This window comes from Sciurus vulgaris, assembly GCF_902686455.1.
Source record: "Sciurus vulgaris genome assembly, chromosome: 4".
NCBI classification, from domain to species: domain Eukaryota; kingdom Metazoa; phylum Chordata; class Mammalia; order Rodentia; family Sciuridae; genus Sciurus; species Sciurus vulgaris.
The window spans coordinates 115,937,738-115,954,700 of record NC_136464.1 but is presented as its reverse complement, the minus strand read 5'-3'; positions in this window follow the sequence as shown (position 1 = coordinate 115,954,700).

Below are 16,963 nucleotides of genomic sequence, written 5' to 3'. Positions count from 1 at the left end.
AAGGCTGTGAGAGAAAAGCAACAGATCACATAGAGGGGGAAACCAATATGAATATCAGCAGATTTCTCAGCTCAGACCCTAAGAGTGAGAAGGGTCTGGAACAACATATTTTGAGTTCTGAAAGAAAATGATGCAAACCAAGAATCTTATACCCAGAAAAACATACCTTCAGATTTAATGACAAAATAAAATTCTTCCGTGATAAACAAAAGGTAAAATAATTTACAAATAGAAAGCCTCCACTACAGAACATTTTCAGCAAAATATTCCATGAGGAATAAATGAAACACAACAATGTAAGTCAGCAAAAGGAGGAACTACCCTAAAGGAATAGCCAATTAAAGGAGAAACCAAGTCAAGTTAAAAACCAAAAATAAGCCAAAATAACTGGGAATACAAATCATGTCTCAATAATAACCCTGAATGTTAATGGCTAAACTCATCAATCAAAAGACATAGTCTGGCATATTGGATTAAAAAGGGACCCAACAGTATGCTGCCTTCAAGAGACTCATCTCATAGGAAAAGATACCCACAGACTAAAGATGAAAGGATGGGACAAACATACCATGCATATGGACTCAGTAAAAAAGCAGGGGGTTTCCATCCTCATATCAGATAAAGCAGCCTTCAAGCCAAAGTTAGTCAGAAGGGATAAAGAATGACATTTCATACTTTTTAAGGGAAGCATAAATCAACAAGATATAACAATCATAAATATCTATGCACCAAACAATAGTGCATCCATGTACCTTAAACAAATCCTTCTCAATTCCAGGAACCAAATAGAGCAAAACATAATAATATTAGTTGACTTTAACACACCTCTCTCACCAATGGACAGATCTTACAAACAAAAATTGAACAAAGAAACCATATAACTCAATAACACAATCAATAATTTAGACTTAACAGACATAAATAGAATATTCCATCTATCAATGATTGAATACACTTTCTTCTCAGAAGTACATGGATCCTTCTCTAAAATAGACCATATGTTATGCCACAAAGTTACTCTTAGCAAATACAAAAAGATAGAGATACTACCTTGCTTCTATCAAATCATAATGGAATGAAATTAGAAATCAATGATAAAATAAAAACCAGAAACTACTCCAACACCTGGAGACTAAATAATACACTATTGAATGATGTATGGATAACAGAAGACATCAGGAGGAGATTAAAAAATTCTTAGAGGTAAATGAGAACAATGATACAACATATCAAAATCTCTGGGACATTATGAAAGCATCACTAAGAGGAAAAATCATTGCATGTGGTGCATTCAGTAAAAGAAGAAAATGTCAAAAAATAAATGACCTAACATTACAGCTCAAAGTTCTAGAGAAAGAAGAACAGATCAACACCAAAAGTAGTAGAAGACAGGAAATAATTAAAATCAGAGCTGAAATCAATGAAATTGAAACAAAAGAAACAATTTAAAAAATTGACAGAACAAAAAGTTGGTTCTTTGAAAAAATAAACACTAGTGAAGAGAAGAAATTCAAATTACCAAAATTCATGATGAAAAAGGAAATATCACAACAGACACTATTGAAATACAAAACATAATTAGAAGCTATTTTGAAAATCTATACTCCAACAAAATAGAAAATATCGAAGACATCGACAGGTATCTAGAGATATATGATTCACCCAAACTGAATCTGGAGGACATATATAATTTAAATATATCCATTTCAAGCAATGAAGTAGAAGAAGTCATCAAAAGCCTACCAACCCAGAAAAGTCTGGGACCAGATGGATTCTCAGCCAAATTCTACAAGACCTTCAAAGAAGAACACATTCCAATACACCTCAGAGTATTCCATGAAGTAGAAGAGGAGGGAACCCTTCCAAACTCATTCAATGAAGCTAATATCACCCTGATGCCAAAACCAGACAAAGACACATCAAGGAAAGAAAACTTCAGACCAATATCCCTAATGAACATAGGTGCAAAAATTCTTAACAAAATTTTAGCAAATCACATAAAAAATATTAAAAACATAGTGTACCATGATCAAGTAGGTTTTATCCCAGGGATGCAAGTTTGGTTTAACATCTGGAAATCAATAAATGTAGTTTACCACATCAATAGGCTTAAAGTTAAGAATCACATGATTATTTCAATAGATGCAGAAAAAGCACCTGATAAAATACAGCACTACTTCATGCTCAAAACATTAGAAAATATAGGGATAATAGGAACATACCTCAATATTGTAAAGGCTATCTATGCTAAGCCCATGGCCAACACCATTCTAAATGGAGAAAAACTGAAAGCATTCTTCCTAAAAACTGGAACAATGCAGGGATGCCCTCTTTCACCACTTCTATTCAACATCATTCTTGAAACTCTATCCAGAGCAGTTAGACCAAATAAATTAAAGGGATATGAATAGGAAAAGAAGAACTTGAACTATCACTATTTGCCGGGACAGGATTCTGTATTTAGAGGAGCTGAAAAATTCCATCAGAAAACTTCTAGAACTTATAAATGAATTCAGTAAAGTAGCAGGATATAAAATCAATGCTCATGAATCTAATGCATTTTTATTCATAAGTGATGAATCCTCTGAAAGAGAAATGAGGAAAACTACCCCATTCACAATAGTGTTAAAAAAATGTACTTGGGAATCAGTCTAACACAAGAGGTGAAAGACCTCTACAATGAGAACTACAGAACACTAAAGGAAGAAATTAAAGAGAACTTTAGAAGATGGAAAGATCTCTCAGGTTCTTGGATAGGCAGAATTAATATTGTCAAAATGGCCATTCTACCAAAGCACTATACAAATTCAATAAAATTCCAATTAAAATCCCAATGAGGTCCCTAATAGAAATATAGAAAGCAATCATGAAATTCATTTGGAAGAATTAAGAGACCCAGAATAGCTAAAGCAATCCTTAGCAGGAAGAGCAAAGCAGGTGGTATCACAATACCAGAACTTCAACTATACTGCAGAGCAATAGTAACAAAATTGGCGTGGTATTGGCACCAAATAGACAGGTAGACCAATGGTACTTGGTCTATTCTTAGAGGACACAGACACCAACCTATAGAAATACAGTTATCTCGTACTAAACAAAGGTGCCAAAAACACAATGGAGAAGAGGTAGCCTCTTAAACAAATGGTGCTGGGAAAACTGGAAATCGTATGCAGCAAAATAAAACTAAACCCTTATCTCTCACCCTGCATAAATCTCAACTCAAAATGGATCAAGGACCTAGGATTTAGACCAGAGACCCTGCATCTTATAGAAGAAAAAGTAGGTCCAAATATGCATCATGTTGGCTTAGGAACAGACTTTCTTAACATGACTTCCAAAGCACAAGAAATAAAAGCAAAAATCAATAATTGGGATAGATTCAAACTAAAACCCTCTTTCTCAGCAAAGGATACAATCAGTAATATGAAAAGAGAGCCTGCAGCATGGGAGAAAATCTTTGCCACACACACTTCAGATAGAGCACTAATTTCCAGAATCTATAAAGAACTCAAAAAAACTCTACACCAAGAATACACATAATCCAATCAATAAATGGGCTAAGGAAATGAGCAGACACTTCACAGAAGAAGATCTACAAGCAATCAACAGATATATGAAAAAATGTTCAACATCTCTAGTAACAATGGAAATGCAAATCAAAACTTCCCTAAGATTTCATCTCACCCCAATTTAATGTCTATTATCAAGAATACAAGCACCTTTGCGCCATGTACAAACAGAGAGGCAACATGTATCCCATTTGTTTACAATAAAAAAAAAAAAAAAGAATACAAGCAACAATAGGTGTTGGCGAGGATGTGGGAAAAAGGTACACTCATACATTGCTGGTGGGGTTGCAGATTGGTACAGCCACTCTGGTAAGCAGTATGGAGATTCCTTAGAAAACTTGGAATGGAACTACCATTTGACCCAACTATCCCACTCATTGGCCTATACCCAAAGGACTTAAAATCAGCATACTACAGTGACGCAGCTACATCAATGTTTATAGCAGCTCCATTCACAATAGTTAAATTGTGGAATCAACCTAGATGCCCTTCAATAGATTTGTGAATAAAGAGTCTGTGGTATATATACACAATGATATATTGTTCAATCATAAAAAGGAATAAAATTATGGAATTTGCAGGTAAATGGATGGAGTTGGAGAATATCATGCTAAGTGAAATAAGCTAAGTGAATATCATGCAAATGCTGAATGATTTCTCTGATAAGTGGATGATGATATATAACAGGAAGCATGGAAGAAGGATGGATTGTGTAGAGGGAAATGAGGGGTGGAGAGGGGATGGGAGGAAGGAAATATAATAGAATGAGACAAACATCATTACCCTATGTACATGTATGATTACACAAATGGTATGATTCTACTTTGTGTACAACCAGAGAAACAATAGTTGTACCCAATTAGTGTACAATGAATTAAAATAAAAAAAAGCAAAAGGAAGACAAAAGGCTAAACCCAGTGTCATGTTTTTGTCCTGATATATAGTACACCATCCCTTGAAACCGGGGAGTGAATGATTTGCATAATATTGATTTTCCAAATCATAACAAGAGAACATTATTTGATTATTAAATGTATCTTTCCTTCATATCTAATTCTTGGGATGTTTTTCTCCCAGAAAGACTGGGACCTGGGATACAGCAAAACATAATACAATTTTACCTTAAAAAATTAGTGTTAGCTGTTGTTTCTTTAGTGTCAGCCTTCAGCATTTTGCTGGGCTTCCAGCCAGAACATCATAAAGTCCATTTTTTCATTTTTTGTGGTTTAATTTTTGTTTAAATCATTGTAAATATCTTTAACCTTCTAATGTTTGCACCATTTAGTTCTTTTTTGTTTAAGTGAACTTAATAATCACATTATTATTTCCATATTTCTTTCTCCCTCTTGGTTCCCTATCAACTCACACCTGCATTATCACACCTTGACATCATGCATCTGCAAATGTTGCTTTGAGGGGCAAAGTAAGAAAAGAAGAAAGGAAAAATATAAAATGACTTTTAGATGCTTTATGATTCTCATTAGATTCTATCTAAAGTCTGTATTTTTATGGCTGTAATATACCTCTAATAGCTGTATGATTAGTTTATGTTTGGGGGAAAATGACAATGAGCTATTACCACCCCTTTTTTATGATGAAGCAAGATTAGTGGTCAACTTACAGAAATTCATAGCAAACTTTTAAGGTGTTTATTTGGGGCTAAATTAAAAGGAAGACAGACTGTTCTGGAGTGAAAACCTACCCTAGTACATAGTATGGAAAGATAGGCTGCTAATCACTCTTGAATGAGTTGTTATTCAATAACTTCCATGCTTTCCTCAAATATTATTTGCATGTTTTTAATGTGTTAAGCACCAAAACAAGTTACATAATTCCTCTTTGCAAAACATGTATTTTTTAGCAGGTCACCAAGTGATAGCCTCTATCACCCAGCCCTAACCTTGGGCAGCAGAGAAGGGAGCAAGACTATATACACTGGTGAACAAGGCAGAAAAGTTAGCACAGGACTCTGCCTTGGAGTTCAGGAGAAGGCATGGTGCAGTGAGAACAGCATCAGGCAGAAAACAAAGGCTCTTATACCCAGACCAGAAATGACAGAGCCTCTAGACCTGCTACTGCATCAGATGGAGACCTTTGTCCCAGTGGGTCAGACTTGTGTCTCGGCCTGCATCACTGCTGTCTTCAGAAAGGACTTGGAGCACATGCCTCACACTGTATAGGCACTGTGTCTGTAAGGTTTAGTACAACCCAAATTACCATAAGTCTTAGTGGCCAAAGGGACTACCTTCACTACTATGGGCAGCATAACATAGAGCAAGATCATTTACTTAGGCATAGGACAGGGTAGTAAACATAGGAATTGGTTTTATAATTTACTGCCTGGCTAGTTAAACCTAACATGGGAAGATCCTAATGGCCTCCATGCCCAGGCTAGGTCCTGCAGACGAGCCTCTGAAACATCTCTAATGCCAGGTGGAAACCCGTGACCATAGTCTATCAGCATCATCTGTTGCTGTATAAAGCGGCATTGGGTTATGAGTCCACCTCAGCAATAGGCAGGCGATAGAAGTATGGGGCTGTGTCCTACCTCTGTACTGCACAGGTCTTGGTGGACTGTGAGTTCAGGATATAGTTCAGCATTTCAGCAATGGTGACCACAGGAATTTCCACTCTATTCCTTCCTAAATCCAGATAGCACAGCATGAAGATAGTAACTGCTTGGGAGAAGAAAAGGGAGATGGGCACCATGTAATGGCAAAGGAACCTGGGGTCATTTCTTTTATCATGTTTCTACCCAGAGGAGTGTAGAATCCTTTAGTGTCTGACCACTAAAGGACTGGTGGTCTATAAAGGAGGAGTCCATACCTACCTTGTCCCCTGGAAAATCTTATAAGAACAGGATATCTTTTATAGGTACTTTGAAAGTTCTTGCTGAACAACATACCAATTGCCTATTTTGAACTGAATGGGGCTTAGATTGCCTTCTCATACTCAAACAGGACCAACACACCAAAAGCAGAGTTGCAACAAAGCTGGAATTAGGCTACCATCTAGAGTTGAAATAGTTGAAATGACTATAGGCACAAAGAAAATAAGCAGAAGGCTTAAAATTTTTGGAAAGATGAGGAAAAAAAAAACACAAACCAAATTTGAATAATGGAATAAATACCCAATCCTTTAATGTCAAAACGATATACAAAAACAAGCATCAAAAACTGAAAGGGAACCATGACCTTAATCTAACAATCAAAGTTGCCAGAAACTGACTAAATAGTAACTAATGTGGGCAAACTCTGGAGAATTTAAAGCAACTGTTTTAAGGAAGCTCAAGAAGCTTCAAGAAAAAAACAGATAAACAATTCAATACATTAACAGAGACACTTAACAGAAATGTCTTCTAAAAAATCAAACAGAAATCCATGAGCTGAAAAATGCACTAAGCAAAATTAAAAATACAATAGAGGGCATCAATAGCAGGATAGATCAAACAGGAAAAAATTTAGTGAGCTCAAGTACAGTTTATTTGAAAATACAGAGAGAATGAAAAAAACAAAGAAAAAAGAAAAAAAGGAATGAAAGGAACTTGTGGAATAGCATTAAAAGTCCAAATTTCAGATTATCAGGGTTGAATAAGACCTGAGAATGACATACGCCTGTTCAAGTGATGATAACAAAAACTTCCTAATCCTAATTAGGGACACAAATATCCAGTACAAAAGACGAAAGGTCACCAGTCAAATTTATTTCAACCAATCTACCTCATACTATAATTGACTTCTCAAAGTTTAAAGATAAAGGGAAGATTCTTAAATAAGCAAAAGAAAAGAAACAAATAACATAAAAGTTCATAATTCACCTGACTAGACTTCTCATGCAAAATCTTTGAGATCACAGGACTCACAGTATTTTCACAGTAATGAAGGAAAAACCTGTCAACCAAGACTACTGTATCCAGCAAGCTATCCATAAGCAATTATGGACAGATAAATTCATTTCTAAATAAAAGTTGAATGAATGTATGACCACCAGACCTTTATATGTGAAATGCTAAAAAGTATTTAAAACAGCTTCTTAAAACTGGATGAAAAGATGGAGACATTATTAAGTAAGAAGAAAATGGTAGAAGGTGTAAAACAAAATGATTAAAGTAATACTATATTAATATGTTAAAATCATCAATATAGAAAGATGTAAAATAGAGCATCGAAAATTCGAAATGTGGGGAAGAATAGAGTTCAAGTGTAGAGGTTTTTAAATTAGTAAATATTTTTTCTTTTAATCTTTAGAATCATGTTAAGTTGATATAATTTCAAAGTAGCTTGCTATAATCAAAAGGCGTTTTGTTTTCTAAGTCTCAAGTTTATCATAGGGCAAAAATCTATAGTAGATAAACACAAAAATATAAGCAAGGAATCAAAACACACTTCTACAGCAAGTCTCTTAAGCACAAAGAAAGACTGTAAGAGAGGAAGTAAGAAAAAAGGAACTACAATAACACTAGACAACAAGTTACAAAATGGCTGTAGTACAAACTTACCTATGAATAATTACCTTAAATGTAAATGGATTAAATTTTCCAATTAAAAGACACAGAGTGACTGAATATATAAAAAACAAGGCCCAAATATGTGTTGCTTACAAGAAACCCACTTCATCTCTAAGGCCATGCATAGACTAAAAGTGAAGGAATAGAGTAAGATACTCCATAAACATGGAATCCAAATGAAAGCAATAATAATCATACTTATATTAGTTAAAATAGACTTTAAATCTAAAACAGTGAAAAGAGACAGGACTATATAATGATAAAGTGATCAATTCATTGAAAGGAAATAACAATTCTAAATATGTACACATCCCAAACCAGAGTGCCCAAATATATAAAACATATTAATAGACTCGAACGATGAGCGAGACTGTAATACAATAATAGTAGGAGACTGTAGCACCCTATTTTCTGCAAGAGACAGAAAATCAACATAGAAACAGCAGAAATAAATTAAACTTTAGACCAAATACACTTAATAGATATCTATAGAACATTCCACTCGAAAACTGCAGAGTGCATATTCTTCCTAACCACATGCAAAACATTTTCCAGTATATATAGTTTGAGAGATCACAAGGTAAGTCTCAAATATTTTAAAAAATTGAAATTCTGATTGTCTTTTCTGATCACAATGGAATAATATTAGAAATCAATGACAAGAAACACTTAAGATGCTATATACATACATGGAAATAAGACAATTTATTCTCAAAACCTAAGGAAGAATCAAGAAGGAAATTAAAAATTTTTTGAAGCAAATAAAAATGAAAATACCACTTACCAAAACTTATGGGAGAGAGCAAAAGTAGAACTGAGGAGGAAGTTTATTGTAATCAATGTCTACTTCAAAAAAGCAGAGAGTTCTCAATTGGTGAGACAGAAACAATCTGTTCTATTTGTAGATGTACTATAGACTTGTTGACTGTTAGAGGTCAGGAGTCCTGCTTATCATCTGATTCTGCCTGCTTAATTTACAGATGAAAACTGAATTTTCCAGCTCATGCAAGGGCTTGGAGACAGAGTTAGAAGCCAAATCTGGAGGACATGTTCTTTTATAATTCTAAAAGCATTGTAATATTTCTATGTTGGCCTTATGAAGCACTGAAGAAGACATGATACACCATAGCAGAGAAGGCAGGGTTTAGTATTCTGGTACTGTATTCACAGTGATTGTCTGCATTAAACCAGAGAGGGAATGTTAAGGCTTTGAGTGAATCTTTGGCTTTGCAGAAATCAAGATATCAGTATTAAAATGCTCATGTTCCACCCCTCATGCTTCAATTATTTCAAGCAAGTGGAATTTAAGGACTGTGGGAGTATAAATTGACAAATTTTCTCTCAACGTAGCTGCCAGAGAGATGACTGGGGGATATTAGGGATCTGTGTTGAGTCTTGCCTTCCATACCCTCGCTGAAAAATTTAATTAGCCAGCATTATCTGATGAAATGATGTGATGAAACTCAAGATTTGGGGCCCACTTGAGTCTGGATAGAGTCTCTAGGGTAAGCCATGATAGAAACAGACATATTTTATCTGAATTTCTCTCTTACCTCCAGAAACAAGTCTCACTAAAAAAGAAGAAAATTCATAAAATGTACTGAATAATGGTGACTGTGGATAAAACTATCACCTACCACTGAAGAGCTTATAATTAAATTAGCAGAAGGGATTGAATTTGTGGAGCTAAGATCTAAGCAATTTCTGTATGATTGGTCTGCCAAACTCAGCACTCAGCCTGGGCTGGGCATCTTGCCTACTGGTCTTCGACCTAGAATGAAAGCATAAAAATTACCTCGTCATCCAATTTAAAAAATCTGATTGACCTATCCACTTAAGTAGGATGACTCCTGCCTTAGAATTAACCATGGATATCCATTCTAAATGAGTTTTGACTGGAATAGCACCTTTAACTCATTTATTTTCCATACCACATTTACTTTCAAGGGTTTTTTTTTTGGTTTTTTTTTTTTTTTTTTTTTTTTTTGGTGAGGTTAAGTATTCAGAACATATGCATGACTAAATTTTTAAAAGGCTAAACATTGCCACAGGCACGTGACACTCAAGTTTCTACGTGTAAAAGACAAACTGTAGACACACACTTCATTTACCTTTAAGAGCTCAGACTGTAAGTGCTCTGCCTCTCCGGTGTGAATGGAACCTGTCTCTTTCTCCTTGTGAGGCAGTGTCTCTGTAGTGACTACCAAAGGGCTCAACATCCCCAAAGGCTCGCATACTTGTGGAAGGCCATGGTGGCTACAGTATTGATTAGTAAGGGCAGCAGCACTGCTGACCTACTGTTTATCATAATTCATTGCTACTTGATTCACCAGTGTTCAATATGACTGATAATACACAATCCAGACATCAAGAAGGCAAGTCCATGAACATTCTACTTTCTCCACTTAGCCATCCTGAAACTTGTACAGCAGCCATTGATGAATATAATATTGATAGTATTTCATATTTCATGAAAGATCAGCAATCATTTTCAATTTTTTCTTTGTGAGGCACTTAGAATAGCCATAATTACCATACCTCCCTCTCCTTTGTTGAGTGCTTTGATATTAGAGACTGAGTCCAAATGGAAAGTGGGAACTAGATTGATTAATCTAGGATAAAAGTTCATATAATGTACTTTTGATGGAAATCCTTCAGTATCCCAGTAATCTATTTATGAAATGCCAGGAAATGTCTCCTGGGGTATACTTATAAGTTACTTAAATCCACAATAGAGGAATGTGATCAATTTGACTATTCTCTTCCAGGTCTAACAATCCAGATGAATACAGATGGCTATTCAGTGGGTCTTTCAGTGTTGGGCAATGATGAAGGGTTTTAAGTGTGCTATTAGCAATTTCCCTAATTCTGACACCTCAGGGTAAACAAGGTGGTAATTTCCTTTGTCAGTTAACTTAATGTTACTGTTAAAAAATGCCCAAGATAATCAATTTATAAAGAGAAATGGCTTATTTGGCTCACAGTTTCAGAGATTCCAGTCCATAATTGATTGATTACATTGCTTTTGGGCCTGTGGTGGGGCAGCACATCATGGTGGGAGCCTGTGGCAGAGTAAAACCTTCACCCCCTGGCTGGAAAGTAAAAAGGAAGGGGTTAGGGTCCCAAAGTCCTGCAAGGACATGCCCCCAGTGACCTAAAATCTCCCAGTAAGCCACAACTGTTTCTACTACTTTCCAATAGCCACACCCTAAACAAGCCTTTAATACATGGGGCTTTGAGGGATATCTCAGATCCAAACTATAGCGTTCATTCTGTGGCCTTCAAAGGCTCACTTCTATCTCAAAAAGCAAAATGTATTCAGTCTGTCTCCCAGAGTCCCCCAAATCTTAACTAATCCCAGCATTGCTCAAAAGTCCAATGTCTCCTCTGAGACTCAAGACAAACTCTTAGCTGTGAGCCCTTATAAGAAATTAAAAAACAAGTTACTTATTACCAAGATACAATGGTAGAATAGGCACAGGGTGAACATTCCCCTTCCTAAAGGGAGAATCAGAAAAACAGAAAGGAGGAATTGGACCAAAGCAAAGACTGAAAAGCAACAGGATAAACACCAACTCATGAAACTCCATATCTGGCATTTGGGGCTCGCAGTGAAGGGAAGTGGGCTGCCAAGGACTTGGGCATAAGGATGGGTCCTTATGGCTTACTGGTTGCAGCCTACGTGATCTCTCTTGGGTATATTTTGCATGCTGCTTTTAGCTTCTCTCTGCTACAAGATTCCATGTCCCTGGTGTCTCTAACTCCTTGAAGTGTCCATTGACAACTTGACTTCCTTCTCAATGCTCCTAGCCTTGCTTTGTCAGGGGCTGTTTGCAGGAATTCTAACCCTCCCATATGCTTTTATAGATCATTTTTGTCTAGGACTGTTAGGAAATAGACTTATTACATAGTGGAAGGGAAGCTCTGTGTGTAGCATTTTATAGGGTAAAGAATGCGAGAGCATAGAGAGCTGAGTCTACACTAATCACCATGACGCAGGACAAAGCCCTTCACCTCCTGATACTTGACTGTCTCAATCTGCTATATGTTTAGGCTGGACAGAAGTTATCATTCATGCCTTTAAAATTTACATAATCAATGTGGGTTTTTTTTTTTCAATCAGTTTATTTTAATTCTTTCTCATAGACATTAATGATGATTTTTAAGGATTTATTTAATGGAATTTGTTACAAGTTGATTTAAGAAAAATATTAAAGAAGAACAGCGTGGAGTAGTAGATGTTGTGATGTGTCACCCAGTTTCTCCTTCAGGAAGGAAGGACCACTTGCCCCAGGTCTTGGGTGTGCCATAGCTTCCAGAACAAGGCCATCAGCACTCTATAGAATTGCCTGTGCTGAGGTGAGTCAGCTCGCTCCATCCAGGTCATTCCCCCTTGACATGAGGATGTAAAGGCTCAGCTTCCTCAATTTTAAAAAGCTGTTAAGGGTCGTCTTTGATGAAAATGTCCCATGTGGCTAAGACCTTCATCATAATGCATCATAACCCAACATCTTCCCCCATCTTTCTCTACCCTTCCTCAGATGTGGATGCCCACAGCACATACTAATAATTGTCTCCATGCTAATTTCCATTTTAGAGCCTTCTTGGCTGATTGCCTAACCTGCAACAAACTGTGATAATACCTCTCCTTATTTATTGGGTCATGTATTACTCATCTAAGGTTCTTGGACAATGTTCTTTCTGATTTCCAATAATGAAATTCCTCTGATCATCCTGGGGGAGTATTTTTCTGATGTGGCATTTTATGGTCTCTTCCTCTCAGGCAGCATAAGACCAAATAAAATAGCTTGTCTACACTTTGCAGATTCATTAAATGCAGTGTCTATTCAAGGAAATTGAGCTTGTTATTTATGGTTTCCTTGGAGAAATGTGTTTTTAAAAGTTCAATGTCTGCAAATAATTTTGAGTTCACCAAAAGGAGTTGGACAGGTTATTTAAATGGACATTGAATGTTGTAGGGAGATGGTGTTATTTCAATTAGACTTTAGACATATGAGGAAGTCTCTTGACTCATGGAAACAGCATAATTTTTAAGTATAGTATATTTTATCTTAAGAAAAGCACATCATTAAATATACAACATTGCCATTTAACTATTTTTAGTCTAAAAAGAACTGAGATCAAGAAATAAAAAGGACATATAGTGATAGATGTTGCTGAATAAGTTTAGCTTACAATATACAACATTTAATGAACAGTGTGTAAACAAGACCCACAAAAGGATGGACTCTAAATAGAAGGGATATTGTCTCAAGGAAAAATCTCTGAAGAATGCTTCAGACTAGATATCCCAATGGTATCTCAATATGAGAAAAGGTAAAAGTGGAACATTAGCACATTCATAATGAAAACATCGGACATTTATTGAACATTTTAATTTCTGTGTAATGAACGAATACAAACTGAGTATTGATTATCTAAGCCAGGAATGGAATAGTTGATGAGCGCTAACACTGAGATGATTTTCCCCAACCTCACCCCCATTTCTGGACATCTGAATTGACCTTTTGGTATCAGATCTACTTATTTCAATAGTCAAGGGAATAGGACAACTGTAATTAGTTAGGATTTGATGAATTATAGAACAACGAATTATTAGGTTATGAGGCTCAGACACAAACAAAACCAACTTCTTGAACTATGTACATTATTTTGTGTAATGAAACTTTATGTAGAAAGCATGTTGTCCTTATTATATTCCTAAGCTTCTGGAGCATATAAAAATGTTCTGTGGACCCAATGAGGAAGGAAACCATCTGAAAATAATCAGAAAAAGATCATGAAATCTAACTTGTGACCGATTTGTAACCGGCAGTTTCAGTTTAATCTCAATTAATCTCCATAGAACTCATGAGAAGCTTGAATTATTGAGCACAATTTGCAAAGAAATGATTAACTTAGCCAACATCAGAGTTAAGAAAAAGGAAAAGCTGGGATTCAAAGCAAGGTCAGCTGGGCTCAAAGCCCCTACAGCTTCTTCCTGCTATGCTAGCAGGAAGGATCCAGAACACCTGTGGCCATCCTGGGTTCTTCACGCCCTGCCCCCACCTTCTCCTTTCTCTTCTCTATTGTCTCTCTCCCACTCTTTGTTTTTGTATATCTGATTTGTTGGTTTATTTAATGAGGGCTGATATTTGCTATAAATAAAAAGGATTTTTCCTATCCAGCAAGGTAAGAAAGATGTAAGTTAATTGCTGTCTAATGTGGGGATAATAGAGCTAGGAAAAATTTTGTTTCAACTCACCTGAGCTCCTCTCTCCTTCTTAAATAGCAAGTAATCAAGTTACAGGGGACTGTTTAAGTTACAGTGATTAAATTATGAATTCATTTACCCAGGTTTGGTGTGCTTGTACAGATGAGCCTACCACAATAAAGTCATTTACCGCATTTCTGGATGAAATGTGTGATGAAAAAGATTGTGCAGTTTGAAAGAGATTTGAAATTATCTTTAATAATCCAAAACAACAACAACAAAAAATAAAACTGATGCATTTAAGTCAGAGGATGTCCACCTGAGAGACCTGTTCCATCACAGGACATTTGTCAGGACTGGCAGGGTGCTGTAGGCATCTGATCAAAAGAATCTGGGGATGCTGTTAAAGACCATATAGCCCACCTGGCAATGCCTCTCCTACCCAGGCAAAGAACTGTCCAGCTCAAAATGTCGATAGCCGACACAAATATAGGCACAAATATAGAAAAATGGGATTAACCTTTTTTTTGTCAGATGTCACAAAGTCAAAAGTCATAGGGCATTTATTTTCCTGCCTCTATATGTTATATCTTTACTTAAAAATTTGATATTTTGTTCATAGCTTTTTGCATTAGTATTTATTTTAAAGATATTTCATAAAAAATATTGTTCATCTTGATTGTTGAGTTTTTGGAGCCATCTTAAATTCTGTGCCCAGAATATAAGCCTCACCTAGCCTCCCTCATTTTCATTATAAGGCTAAGGCTGGAGAATCCAAGTTGCAGACCAGCCTCAGGAACCTAGCAAGACAGCTTAGCAGCTTAGGGAGGCCCTATCTCAAAATAAAAAATAAAAAGGACTCCAGATGTGGCTCAGAGATGAAATGCCCCTAGGTTCAACCCCTGTAGCCCCCATCCTCCAAATATGAACATAATACAATATGGTGGTGAAAAAAGAGATTCTGATGTTTAAGTGGATGCAAAGTATGGTTGCACCCCTGGAATTCTGTGTTCCTGGAAGTTTCCTTTCTTTTCCCATGTTTTTATGTGTCTGGTTAAAGAGGTAAATTTATCCATTAACAAAGAACCTGGCATAGAGTTATTCCACCACTCTCCCCATTAAAATAGCACAGTACTGCCTGTACTTTCTGGTGTTATTAAGATGGGTGAGGGGAAATGAAGTTTGTTCCTTGGTGGTCAAGGTTTTTAAGGAATAGCACTCTTCAGTCAGTGCTTCTTTTCTCTGCCTATTCTTAACCTAAAGACTGTGCCCACACTCTTTCTTTTGGTGATCTTATCTCCATGTTACTGCAAGATAGAATCTTCTAGTTACCTAGAACCAAGAATGTTTCCCCTTCTTCTACAATAGCAGAAGTTTGAATTTCATCTGGCTGCATTGCCATGTGGAATTTTAAAAAAGGGGGGCAGGCAAATGAACAAACCACAATGATGTTTCCCAGATTTCCTTGTTGCTAGGTGTGGTAACCACAGTGGAAACACTGAAATGTGTGAAATTCTAGAAAAGCTACTTGTGGATTTGGATTCTTGGGTAGGCAGATATTTATTTGCTTCATCTTCTGTTCTTTATCTGGTCTGCAATACCAAAGTGATGGCTGGAACTTCAGCAGTCACTTTGAAACATGAGAACACCTTGGAAGTAGCAGACACTTCATGTTGGAATAGTGATAGGAATCAGAATTCCTGATGACAACATGGGAGTTGCCATATCAGCCCTAGCTGCTTACTTCTAATATCCTTTGAATGAGAGAAAAATAGTGATCTATTTCCTCTCAGCCACAATATTTATGTCTGCTACAAATCTAATCTTAACTGATGACATTGACTTTTTATGTGTTATTTTAGAAGTTCTGAGAGCCTCCCAGTCATCCCCAACCTCACCTTCACTATCTAGGACTTGCATGTATACCAGACTTGCTTAATTTAGAAACAGCTTTTGTAGGAACTTCATTTATATTTATATACATATTTTTTTGCTTATTTTTCACTTATATTCAAAGCTGTTGACTTAGCTTTCAACTTTAATATTCTGTAGCTCAAATTTTGCTAGTCACAGGGGCAGATAAAGTGCCCACACTTCTGTTGACTCACTCCCAAGAAAAAGCATTTGCTTGACAATAAAACATATTTTGTTTTCACATGTAACTTCTCTTTTTCCATCAACTGAAAGTTGGATGCCCTTGCTTTTGCAAGATGCTTTTCAACCATTATTCTGACCTTATATGACGGAGACTATTTTTGGATGCAAGAAAACACACAGGTGCTTCAAAGCTTAAATGGTGAAAACTTGTTTTCAGCCATAGCTGCCACAGTAAATCACGAACAACTTTCACCAGGAGAGAGCAAAGTCGTTCCTATAACTACTATGAACGAAGAAATTAAGTGGAAAATGGACAACATGAAAGAGTTATTCAAATGAAGAAAAGCCTTCCATCTTGGGAGCTTCCTGCTCATCAAGTGTGAGTGAACAGTGTGTAATCCCTTGAAGGTAGGGAGGAGGACAAAAAAGAAAAGCTAAATGAATGATAGACGACAGACAAATAGATGATAATGCATTATTGTTTCCCTTTTCCTTTTCAGGCTTCATCCTGATGCTAGACCCAAGTCATATTAACTCCTTTAAAATGCCTGGTTCAGGATCACATGACTCTGTGTC